The following is a 12,199-nucleotide window of genomic DNA, read 5'->3' on the forward strand; positions in this document are numbered from 1 at the left end:
GTTGACTGTAATGTATGTCAAGATTTCGCATTGTATGTAATCTCCTTTATTCGTTCAATAAACAGAATTTTATAATTAAAAAAAAAAACTGGGCTTTCCGTGCCGAAGCCAGGAAAGCAATCCACTGCGTAGGGATACTGCCCTCGGGTCAAGAATTGAAGCTAGCCGAGTGTGAAAAAATTAAGCCTTGGGACGGACCAGGTTCTGAGAGAGGGTGAGCTACTGTGCTCCGACCCAACCAGCTGGAGCAAGGAGGGAAAGAAGCGAAGACCCCAAAATCCGCTGCTTGAGACATGTCCTACAAAAACCGGATATTTGCAACCTGAAAACGTATCCAGGTGCTGAAGTAAGTGGTAAGATGTAATTTATAAAACAGAACCGAGATAAGAATGTAACCTGGATGAGAATAATTGCTGCTGCCCACGCCAATTAAAACCGACCAACTCAACCAAGAGGACAAAACATATGAACGGTACCCCGCAAAATGATAAAAATAGTAACCATGAACTGAGTGGAAATGACACACCACTGGGACAGCAACATGAACTACGAGAGAAACGTGAGCAGACTGAGAAACCTGCGCCAGGAACGTGAGCTGCGTGAAGGAACAAAACACATGTATAGCGCAAGCTGACGAAAACGTGAGCAGCATGAGAACCGAGGCTGCAAGAAAACCGCAAACTACATGAGAAACACTGGTAGCACGAGAACGTGAATTAATGAATAGCGTGAGAAACATGAGAACGAGAGTAACCTTGGGAAAACATGAGAAACCTGGGAAAACGAGAGAAACATAAAAATGTGAGTTAATCATAGAAACAACAAATTGAATGAGAAACGTAACTAGTATGAGAGACGAAAATTGCATGAGAAACATAAATTGCATGAGAAACTTAAATTGCATGAGAAACGTAAATTGCATGAGAAACGTAAATTGCATGAGAAACGAAATTGCATGAGAAACATAAATTGCATGAGAAAACGTAAATTGCATGAGAAACGTGAGTTTGTACGAAATACATAAGCAGCGTAAGAACAGATGAGGAGACTTGCCACCGAACAAGCCAATTAAAAACGATCACCTCAATCTGTTAAACCCATAGACGTGACGGGTAATCTGCAGTGGCAGAACATGAACAACCCAGCTGTTTGAAAGCAACCAGATAACATTACAGACAACCAGCCCAAGACATAACACCCCTGGTACCTGACAAGTATGATGATGTGGGTGCAAAAAGGACAAGACCAAGAGCGCAAGAATGTGAACCTAATGACGACACCCCCCTACTGTATGCAGTGAGCGAGCCCGAGCAACCTGCAGTGCCAGGACAGGAAATTAAAACGAACACTCAGGGCTAAGGTACCCACAGACCGTGGTGGGTAGTAGTAAAGGTGTAATGGTGAACGTGCACGTATGACCTATGGAAAACAGGCGGGAAGATTGTGGGACAACAATCAATTAAAACGAAACCTCAGCCCGTACGGATCTGTAAACGTGACAGACCCTGAATGTGAGCACTAGCTAACGGAAATGCAGCGAACGAAAGGCCGTGACATAAAAAAGCATATGACATGAAACGTAAGAGACATGGGAAAATGAGAGAAACCTGGGAAAACGAGAGAAACCTGGGAAAACGAGAGAACATGGGAAAACGAGAGAACATGGGAAAACGAGAGAAGCATGGGAAAACGAGAGAAGCATGGGAAAGACGTGAGAAACATGAGAAATGTAAGAAAAACATGAGGAATGTAAGAAAAACATGAATAGGCATAAGAAGTGACAAATTGCATGAGAAACCGTAATTGCATGAAAAATCGTACATTTCATGAGAAAACCGTAAATTGCATGAGAAAACTGTAAAATTGCATGAGAAACGTAAATTGCATGAGAAAACTGTAAAATTGCATGAGAAACGTAAATTGCAAGAGAAACATAAATTGCATGAGAAACGTAAATTGCATGAGAAACGTAAATTGCATGAGAAACCGTAAATTGCATGAAAAAACGTAAATTGCATGAGAAACCGTAAATTGCATGAGAAACCGTAAATAGCATGAAAAACCGTAAATAGCATGAGAAACCGTAACAAAGCATGAGAGATCGTAAAATGCATGAGAAACCGTAAAATTTTATGAAACCGTAAAATGCATGAGAAACCGTAAATTTTATGAGAAACCGTAAAATGCATGAGAAACCGTAAATCGCATGAAAAACCGTAAAATGCCCGGGAAACCGTAAAATGCACAATAAACCATAAAATGCATGAGAAACCGTAAATTGCATGTGAAACTGTAACATGCATGAGCAACCATAAATTGCATGAAAACCGTAAAATGAATAAGAAATTGTAAATCGCATGAAAACTGTAAAATGCATGCAAAACCGTAAATTGCGTGAAAACCGTAAAATGCATGAGAAACCGTAAATTGCATGAAAAAAACGTAAAATGAATGAGAAATCGTAAATCGCATGCAAACCGTAAAATACATGAGAAACCATAATTTCATGAGAAACCGTAAATTGCATGAAAACCGTAAAATGAATGAGAAACCGTAAGATACATGAGACCTGCCCTAACCCGGAAATGACATGTCGGCTCACACGAGATCCTACGACCACAAGAAAGGAGGAAAAGGATGGCAGGCTTTATGCAGCCTGACTCCTCCTACAATTACAGGCTGACCTGCGGTCAGCCTTACACTTATTATTATTATTATACAAGATTTATATAGCGCCAACAGTTTATGCAGCACTTTACAATGTATAAGGGGGACAACACAATTACAGTACAGTTCAATACAAAAGGTACAGGAGGGCCCTGCTCGTAGAGCTTACATTCTAAAGGGGGGGTGGTGGTACAAAAGGTAATAGCTGCAAAGAATGATTTGATGGGGGTGGCTCAGGGACAGTTATGTGGGTGTGGGATAGGCTTCCCTGAATAAATGAGTTTTCAGGGATCTCCTAAAGGTGGACAGGGTAGGGGCTGATCGGACATACTGGGGCAGGGAATTCCAGAGGATGGGAGAGGCTCTGGAGAAGTCCTGAAGGCGAGCATGGGAGGGGGTAACAAGGGAGCTAGAGAGCAGGAGGTCCTGGGAGGAGCGGAGGGGGCGATTTGGGAAGGTCATTACTTCATCGAAGGGTCTGAGGGACATGCAGTAATGCTCATTTTGACACATAAAGGGCCTACACTTATGACGAGGGCCTTATTTAACTTTGGTTAAAGCTGCACAGTTTGTTTTTAACTGCAGGCACCCCTTACCTGCATAGTCAGTTTTTCAGTATAGGTGAACTAATTTATTATGCAACGCTAGCAAGAAACATTCAGGATTGGTATTTTCCATGAGGACAACATACTATATTATTCATGTGTTTTCTGCATGTATCACTCATTTTAAACAGATTCAAAATAAATTCACAAATGTGTTTGGGTATTCACAATCATTTATTTCCCCATTTAAGTTCCTATAACTCTACCACACCAAAAAACATGTCAAAACATATTATAGGGATTATTTCATTGCTAATAACTTCATATTGTGCAAGGCTAATTTTATTTACATAGCACAGAAAAGCTGAACCTTGTGAAAGGCAGGCTTTTGTTTTAACAGCAAAAACTGGAACTGGTCACACACGTTATTCTTTGATTGTACAATTTACTTTATACTTGTAGGCAGGCGGCAATTATATTACGTTTGTAAGTTAATGTCAGTATTGTTGGGCTGAACTTGCTGCGGTGTGTCTGCTGTTTGGCCAGTTGAAGTTCCTGAAACTAAGATATTTAAAGTGGTTCTAAAGGCAGAAGGTCTTTTTTAGTTTAATGCATTCTCAGCATTAAAGTGTTACTAAACCCAGGAGCCTTCATTCACTATATCTGGTTTCCCACAGTACACAGAACATGGAAATGTGTGGCCACACATTTTATGGGGGTGGGGTGGGGGGGTCATATGAAGTTGCCCTCTTCACACAGGCTATGGCGCTAACCTGCAGGTAACCAAATGGAAGAGTGGACTATGAATATATAATTGGCAGTGCCTCCACCTAGAACGGGGCTCCAGCGTATGTAGAGATGATCCCTTTCTAGGACAATAACTAGTAACTGACAGCAGTAGTACTAATACCCTACAAAGAGCTCTATATCCACTGACAGCTGATCATTGTAACCGCGGGTGTGACAACGTATCAGACTGTCATTTTATGAATGAATGGAATCTGAGAGTCTGCTGAACAATTCTGATATAAACTTATAGTCATTGAAGTGAACATAAGCTTATTGGAGAGGGAGATATGAGGTCTGTACGGCGTACGGACTTGGCCACCTGCAGGCACTTTTTAGGTCCATATGGTGTACGGACCTGGCAGTAAAAGGGTTAAAGGCCTTTAGTTATATATCCAGATAAATATATAGATACACATATACACTGTTCTTTTAACCACTTCAGCCCTGAAAGGATTTACCCCCTTCCTGACCAGAGCACTTTTTACAATTTGGCACTGCGGCGCTTTAACTGCTAATTGCGCGGTCATGCAATGCTGTACCCAAACGAAATTTGCATCCTTTTTTCCCACAAATAGAGCCTTCTTTTGATGGTATTTAATCACCTCTGTGGTTTTTATTCCTAGCGCTATAAATGGAAAAAGACCGAAAATTTTGAAAAAAAATGATATTTTCTACTTTTTGTTATAAAAAAATCCAATAAACTCAATTTTAGTCATACATTTAGGCCAAAATGTATTCGGCCGCATGTCTTTGGTAAAAAAAATGTCAAAAAGTGTATATTTATTGGTTTGCGCAAAAGTTAACGCGTCTACAACAGGGGTCTCAAACTCAATTAAGCTGAGGGCCACATGACAAATTTTCATATCCCATGGGGGCCGCATGCAAACTTTCAAACTTCAAAAACAATAAACTATATACAGTTGTAGTTGCTGCTTGCTACCAGTCACTGCTTACTGCCAGATGCTTGGCAGTGTTTGCTCTGTGTTAGATGAGCCAAGTTTGCTTTAAGTGAGTTAGCAGTTGAGACCCTAACAACAGCCTGAAGGTGGGCATCAGTTAGCCTAGACCTGGTTCTAGATTTATTAAAGCTCATAGTGGAGAATAGTTTTTCACACAGGTATGTACTTCCAAATAAGCACATGACACGTTTGAACAGCTTGGACAGCTCTGGAAAAGCAGCTGGTAACTCTCTCAAAAACTGAGCTATCATTTCTGTGTTTCCCTGTGCATCTCTGAACTTGGCTTTTAGGTCAGTACTGCATTGCAGATCTATAAGTTCCATTTGCAGCACATTTGGAGCACTGTTCACATCAAAGGAAAATGGGTCTGCAAACATCTGGAAAGTTGCATTGTGGATAGCGAAGTCAGAAAACTGCTGATCAAATTCCTGTTGAAGGTTCTTCATGGCAGCGACATATTTATCGATACAAAGCACAGAAAGATCTTCACCCTTTTCTTCAAATACAGACTTGAATGTTGGAAAATGGCTGATTTTTTTGGGGTGAACTGTGTTCTCCATAATTGTAGCTTTAAGGTGAATGCTTTCACATTGTCAAAAGCCACAGTGACAAATTTGTTTGGGCCCTGCAGATTCAGATTCAGTTTGTTGAGCACCTGTGTCATAGCCAAGTCCATGATTCACTCGGGATCATCAAGTTCAGGAACATCTAGTCTTCCATCCATCAGAAATGTATTTGCAGTGCTGGTAGATTTTCATCTACCGCTTATAGGTAAATTTAGTGGGTTATCTGTTTTATACATAGTCAGATTTAGCCTCTATTCCAGTTTGGCTGTGTTGCATGTAGTTTCACACTGTGCCTGTGGGTGTCGTTGTCACCATGGGTCGGTGTTGGAAAGCAACGCGCTGAAGCATATGGGTGCTCTTCTGTCCAGGAGATAACTCGGTGGAGGTGGTCCTCCGAGTTGCATTCTGGGAGAGGGTATTTATGGGGCAGACGCCATGTTTTAGGGTCCTTTTCGTTCCACCTGCGGGCCCTCCTGGCCGACAGGTATGTGTTAGGAGTACTACCACACGGTCCTCTGACCGGGAGGACCACGTTGCTGCAGCGTGTGGGTGGGCCCAAAAGCCTGTCTGGGGCCTACCACAGCGGCGAGGGAATGGTCCTGTGCTGTCTGTCCTATGGGAAGAAGCTGGACAACTGAGAAGATCCCAGGGGAGGACCCGTCATGGAAGGATCATGCAGAGTGCTGGTCTGGAGAGGGGCCTGGTGACTCAGTTGGAGGATGCATCCTAAAGTTAATCTACCGCATAGTACTGCCGGGTCGGCTTAAAGGTTCTAGTGCTGTGCTTGCTGTCCATCGTAAACCATTACATCCTGTGGCAGAGGATCGTACGGGTTTTTATTCCATTCAAGTCTGTGGCAGAGACTTTTGTTCGTGCTGCGTGCCGGTTGCTAGGTTAGTGAGAGAAACCTATCCGGGCGGGCAAAGATTCAGATCTAAAAGGAGAGTACATTCATCTACAAGATTCCAATTCATAATACTACATCAAGAAAAGGTATTTGAACTTCCCTGCAACTCTTCTTCTACCTCTTTCCTGCTACTTCCTTCAGTTACTCTTATTAAAGCATTGGAAAAGATACTCAAGTGTCTGGTGTCTACACTGTCTGGTATTAAACTCAACGGGACCCTAGACCCGGTTCTAGTGAAATTGAGGTAACAAAGGTGACGGTAACAGCCCGCTTTAAACCAGCAGCTCCACCGTGAGTTAGGCTATGTTTCCACTAGTGCGTCCCCAAAGTCACGCGATTTACACTGCGACTTTGCGATGCGATTTGTGGTGCGATTTGTTGCGACTTTAAAAATGACTTTGTGCGACTTGGATGTTCTGCGATTTAGTCATAGTGATGTAATTCCTTATCCTGCTTAGTTATTTCCCCTTCCTCTTTCATTGTCACGTGTTGTATGTTTGTTAGCAAACATGTTGGCTATGCAATATGTTGGGTCAGCAGTCATTCTGGCTTATAGATGAAGAAGAGGAGGATAACCGGAGGAGGAGAAGGCATAGGTTTTGGATCCATCCCATCATCGCCCAAAGGGAAGTGAGAGGCCAGTTTGGGGTCCTTTACAACGACCTCCGTGCTCATGAAGACAAATTCTTCAACTACACAAGGATGTCAATTAGAAGGTGAGAACATTTTTTGATGTCAACTTGCAAATGCTGCCAGATATATTTAGGAAAATGTGTATATGCCTGGTCAGTATGACTCTTTTTAGAATTTTTAGGTTTGAATAGCTAGAAGTGTTAACTATAACCTGATCAAATTGTTTTAAAAATGGAACTCGATTTTTAAATGTTTGATTTTTACATGGTCAGTGTAGATAATAGCCATATTTTTTCTCTTTACAGTTTTGATGAATTGTTGGCTTTGCTCTCTAGCCATCTAGAGCGACAAAACACAAGTTTGTCCTTAGGGATTTGGTCCTGAAGAAACCCACTTGCGAAGATTGGTGCAAGATAGCGGAAGTTTTCTGGGATCGTTGCAATTTCCCGAATTGTCTCGGGGCAATTGACGGCAAACATATGAGGGTAGTGATGCCCATCGGCAGTGGAACCAAATACTTTAACTACAAAAAATATTTTTCTTTTGTATTACTAGCAGTGGCTGATGCCAATTATTGTTTTAGCTATATAGACATAGGATCATATGGCAGCAGCTCAGACTCCAGTATTTTCCAAAGATCATTGTTTGGAAGAATGTTGAGGGAAAATGGTCTCGACCTGCCACAGGACTGTCCGTTGCCAGGAACAAATGGGCCGCCAATGCCATTTGTGTATGTTGGGGATGAGGCCTTTGCTCTCAGTGAGCATCTATTAAAGCCTTATTCCAATAGGTGTCTGAGTGAAGAGAAGCGAATCTTCAATTACTGGTTAACGAGGGCAAGATGAGTGGTAGAATGTTCATTTGGCATTTTAGCCAACAAGTGGCTTTTGCTACATACACCGATTAATTTAAAACTTGAGAATGCAATATCTGCAGTAAAAGCAGCATGTGTGCTTCATAATTTTGTTAGAATTCGTGATGGCTATCTTTTTGAAGATTCCCTCATGCACGATCTGGAAGGTGCACAATGGAGTGCCAGTAGGGGCACCACCAATGGTGCCACTGTGCGTGAGGGATTCTCGTCGTATTTTATGTCTGCTGCTGGTTCTGTCCCCTGGCAGCAGGATGCCATTGCATAATGTACGTCATGCATTTTATTGTAATATTATTTAGATGTCTGTTATGTTTCATTGCATCCAAATGCAGAATAACAGGTCTTTAACACAAATTCCAAAAAAGGATAAGTAGAAAATGCATAATGTAACCAGAATAATTTTTATTTTCCTGAATTTGGTGCACTACACCATTTTTTTTTTTTTTACTTTTTAACAAGCACAACAAATATTAAAATAATAAAATATTTCACTTTGAACAACACAAAAATAAAAGTCATAAAAAAATAAAATATATAATCTTTTTGCAAGAAGGCAAAAATAAAGAAATAAGTTCCATGAACTCAAAAATTCAACAGTTGTTGTTTTGGCCTCCTCAACCGACCAAAAAATATAGAACAAGTCTTAAACCCACAGCAAAAATAATAGAAAATTACAATTGCTCGTATGTTTTGTTTTCAGTGGTCCCGGAAACTGAACTATTGGTTGGTCCAGGGCAATCCACTGATGGACCAGGGTAATATTTCCTTTCAAGAAAAGGCGGAACCTGACTGGGTGTAGGCTGCCTAAGTTGGTGAGTGGTTGGGGGGCCAAGGGTAGAGGTAGTGGGGGCAGGAATTGGATGCAACATGCGTGGCCTTGAGGGATTCAGCATATTACCATACTGGTCACAGTATGGATGGTTTATTGGTGGAGCATACTGTGTACTTGGAAAGTGAGTGTATTGTTGATAAGGGGGATATTGGGGAAGGGGGGGTTGCATATATGCTGAGGATGTTGTTGGCCCCTCACCCACAAATGATTGAGCAGTTGACATCAAAGCTATCCTGCGTGCATATTTTTTCTCAGGGGGTACCTGTTTACATATGCCTAAAATTACAGTGAAAAATGCTGTGTCTTCACACTGGTTTTCAGCCATTTTAGTGGACATCTGACTGACTACATCTAAAATTTTATCCATGGGTTTCACAGGCCGGGCACTTCCCCTTGAAGATCTTCGCAAAGGCCTAGAGACATTGCTAGGCCCTGTCTCTGCATCCTCCTCATTCATTGAGTTTGATGTTGACCTTGATTCATCTACGAACAGTTCCTTGTCAACATTGTCTTGGAATTGTTCTTGCTCCTCCTCCGCAGCAGCAGCTTCCTCTGACTCATCTTCTGCTGCCAAACCCTGTGTGCTGTCTTCCCAGCTTGCTTGGGTTCTGAAATACAAATCACATATTTTTAAAGTAAGCATTACAATTTGATATGTACAATTCGTAACATATGCCTGCTGATAACTTACTCTCGCATTTCCAACACTGGTTTTAAAAAATCAAGATCCCCGGCATGGGCATATGGGGCTAATCTTTTTGAGCCGGAACCACTCCTTCCTTCTTTTAATTTTCGTAAGTACCGGTTGTAGCAGTCTTTGAGACTTCTCCATCGAGTTTGTAACGAGTGCACTACAAAATATAAAGCAAATAATAAGTTAAAACAAAAAACTTTATTAACTGCCTATAGGTCATTCATTTGCTAGGCTGCATAATTGATATGGATGGTGTTAAAACAACCGCTAAATATATTACCCATGACACCTGCATATTTTGCCATGTGCTGGAGGATGTTGACAGGGTCATCTTTAATATTATTTAATATTATTAGGACCATGGTCAAATATTATTTGCTGGACCACACACACACACACACAGATTTACTTTCCTGCAGCCACAGGTTACAGGAAAGTAACTATATAAATTCCACCATCAACACAGATAGTGTTGACAGGGGATTCCCTCCTGCCAAACCATTGTGATCTCCTGGCAGGAGAAGCGGTCCCCACCAAGAAAACACAGTGCACATTGTTAACACACACCCATTGCTTGCAGAATATTTAAATAGATGCAAGGCGCAAAGTGCTAAGCAGCATATATCAACCACTTACTTTTTGAAGAACGTTCTGTGGCTGATAAAGAGTCCCAGGTCTCATAATATATGCGAGCCAATTCCAACCATGCTCTCTCCTTCTTTGCATGATCTTTGTAACCTGGATCTCTGAGGTCATATATTGCCGGACGTTGTCTGACAAGCCTAATAATTTCCTCATTGTCATGAACTTGTCGCTTGTTTTTTCTAGCCCTAGGCATGCTTTCTGCTGTCTTCCACACTCACATACATCAATATAGGAAGTGATGTATTTGGGAGGAGCAGAGATCATGTGCTTCCGTAGACTTCCGTGGAAGTCGCAACAAAGTCACGGTGTCAGACATGTACATACGACTGCATTGCGACTTAATACCTTTCTATGGAGAACAAGTCGCACCGAAGATGGAACAAAGTAGTGCAAGAACCTTTTTTGGAGTCACTGCGACTTGAGTCGCACCAATTAGAACGAGGACCATTGAAATACATGGGTTTTGACTTGTCATGCGACTTGACATGTGTCAAGTCGCAAAACAACTCGCAGTAGTGGAAACAGAGCCTTAGTGCTACATATTGATTTCCTGCCTTAGTTCAAAAAACCTCTTTAAGACATTGCCTCTGCTCAACCAGCGTACCTCTGTAAAGTACAGGACATCACCACAACTGGCATAACATTGTCAACTTTCAAGCATTTGCTGCAAAGTGCCTGTTGATGAATAATGCAGTGTAAAGCAATAGCGGGATCTGCATTCTCTTTTTCCAGTTTTCTTTGTATCAGCCCCACTAGGCCATTTCTTTTCCCAATCAATGATGGGGCACCATTTGTGGTTATTCCAACCAATTTATCCCAAGGCAGGGCAGCACGATCAATTACATCACAGAGATGCTGAAATATGTTGCTGCCTGTAGTCTGTCCATGTATTGCAAATAAACTGAGCAACTCTTCAGTCACTTCAAACTGGTCCTTAATTCCTCTGACAAATACAGCAAGCTGAGCAGTGTCATTTATGTCAGTGCTCTCATCAAGAGCCAGTGAACAGAAACAGAACTTTGTACCTTTATCGCATAATTGATCATTTATGTTATCTGACAACTCACTGATCCTCTCTGCCACTGTATTTGCTGATAGGCTGATGTTTCTGAACAAACTTGCCTTCTCAGGACAAAGGATATTGGCAACCTTTACCATGCAATCTTTAAGAAACTGCCCTTCAGTAAATGGCTTTCCAGCTTTTGCAACTTGCTCACACACCACATAGCTAGCTTCAACTACTGCATCACATTCCTTTTTTTCACGCTTAAAGAGATTTTGCTGCATGGACAGTGCTTTCTGAAGTTGGCCAATTTGTCTCTCCTTTCTTTTCCCTCATACTTTGCATAGTGATCAGCATGTTTAGTATTATAATGCCGCTTAAGGTTATAATCTTTCAGAACAGCAACCTTTTCATTGCAGATCAGGCAAGTAGCCATCTTATTAAACTCCACAAAAAATAATCACTTGTCCACCTCTCTTGAAATTTCCTCTGTTCAGCATCAACTTTTCTTTTAGATTTAACGGACATGATTATGGCGTATTACAAGGTCAGAGAAGATTGTCCACTCCCAGATGTAATTTGCACTTTGTGCAATACAAGCTAAGGATATAATTAAAAAGAAAAACATATGTCAGTAATCACTGTGTGTCATATGTGATCATTACACAATGGGGTTGATTTATAAAAGGCAAATCCACTCCGCACTGCAAGTACACTTGAAAGTAAAATTGTAAGTGCAGTAGCTGTAGATCGCTGTAGATCTGAGGGGAAGCTCTGCTGATTTTATCATCCAATCATGTGCAAGCTAAAATGCTGTTTTTTATTTTCCTTGCATGTCCCCCTCAGATCTACAGCGACTGCACTTCCACGTGCACTTGTAGTGCAAAGTGGATTTGCCTTTACTAAATAACCCCCAATGCGTGTATATTTGTGTGTTGAGCTCACAGTTCCCCTTCATAGAACTATTAACCCCCAGTACTGGTGTCAGCAGACGCATTATTAAACCTAGCACTGGTGTCAGCAAACGCATTATTAACCCAGCACTGGTGTCAGCAAACGCATTATTTACCCAGCACTGGTGTCAG

The 12,199-nt window shown here is 41.5% G+C and overlaps 1 pseudogene; it reads right to left on the reverse strand.

Annotated features, from left to right (window-relative positions):
- Positions 1-7,365: 7,365 nt before the first annotated feature.
- On the reverse strand, positions 7,366-11,642 carry LOC141121761 (general transcription factor II-I repeat domain-containing protein 2A-like; annotated as a pseudogene).
- Between the last annotated feature and the right edge of the window lie 557 nt (positions 11,643-12,199).

The sequence above is a fragment of the Aquarana catesbeiana genome, linkage group LG01, assembly GCF_042186555.1.
Source record: "Aquarana catesbeiana isolate 2022-GZ linkage group LG01, ASM4218655v1, whole genome shotgun sequence".
Taxonomy (NCBI): Eukaryota; Metazoa; Chordata; class Amphibia; order Anura; family Ranidae; genus Aquarana; species Aquarana catesbeiana.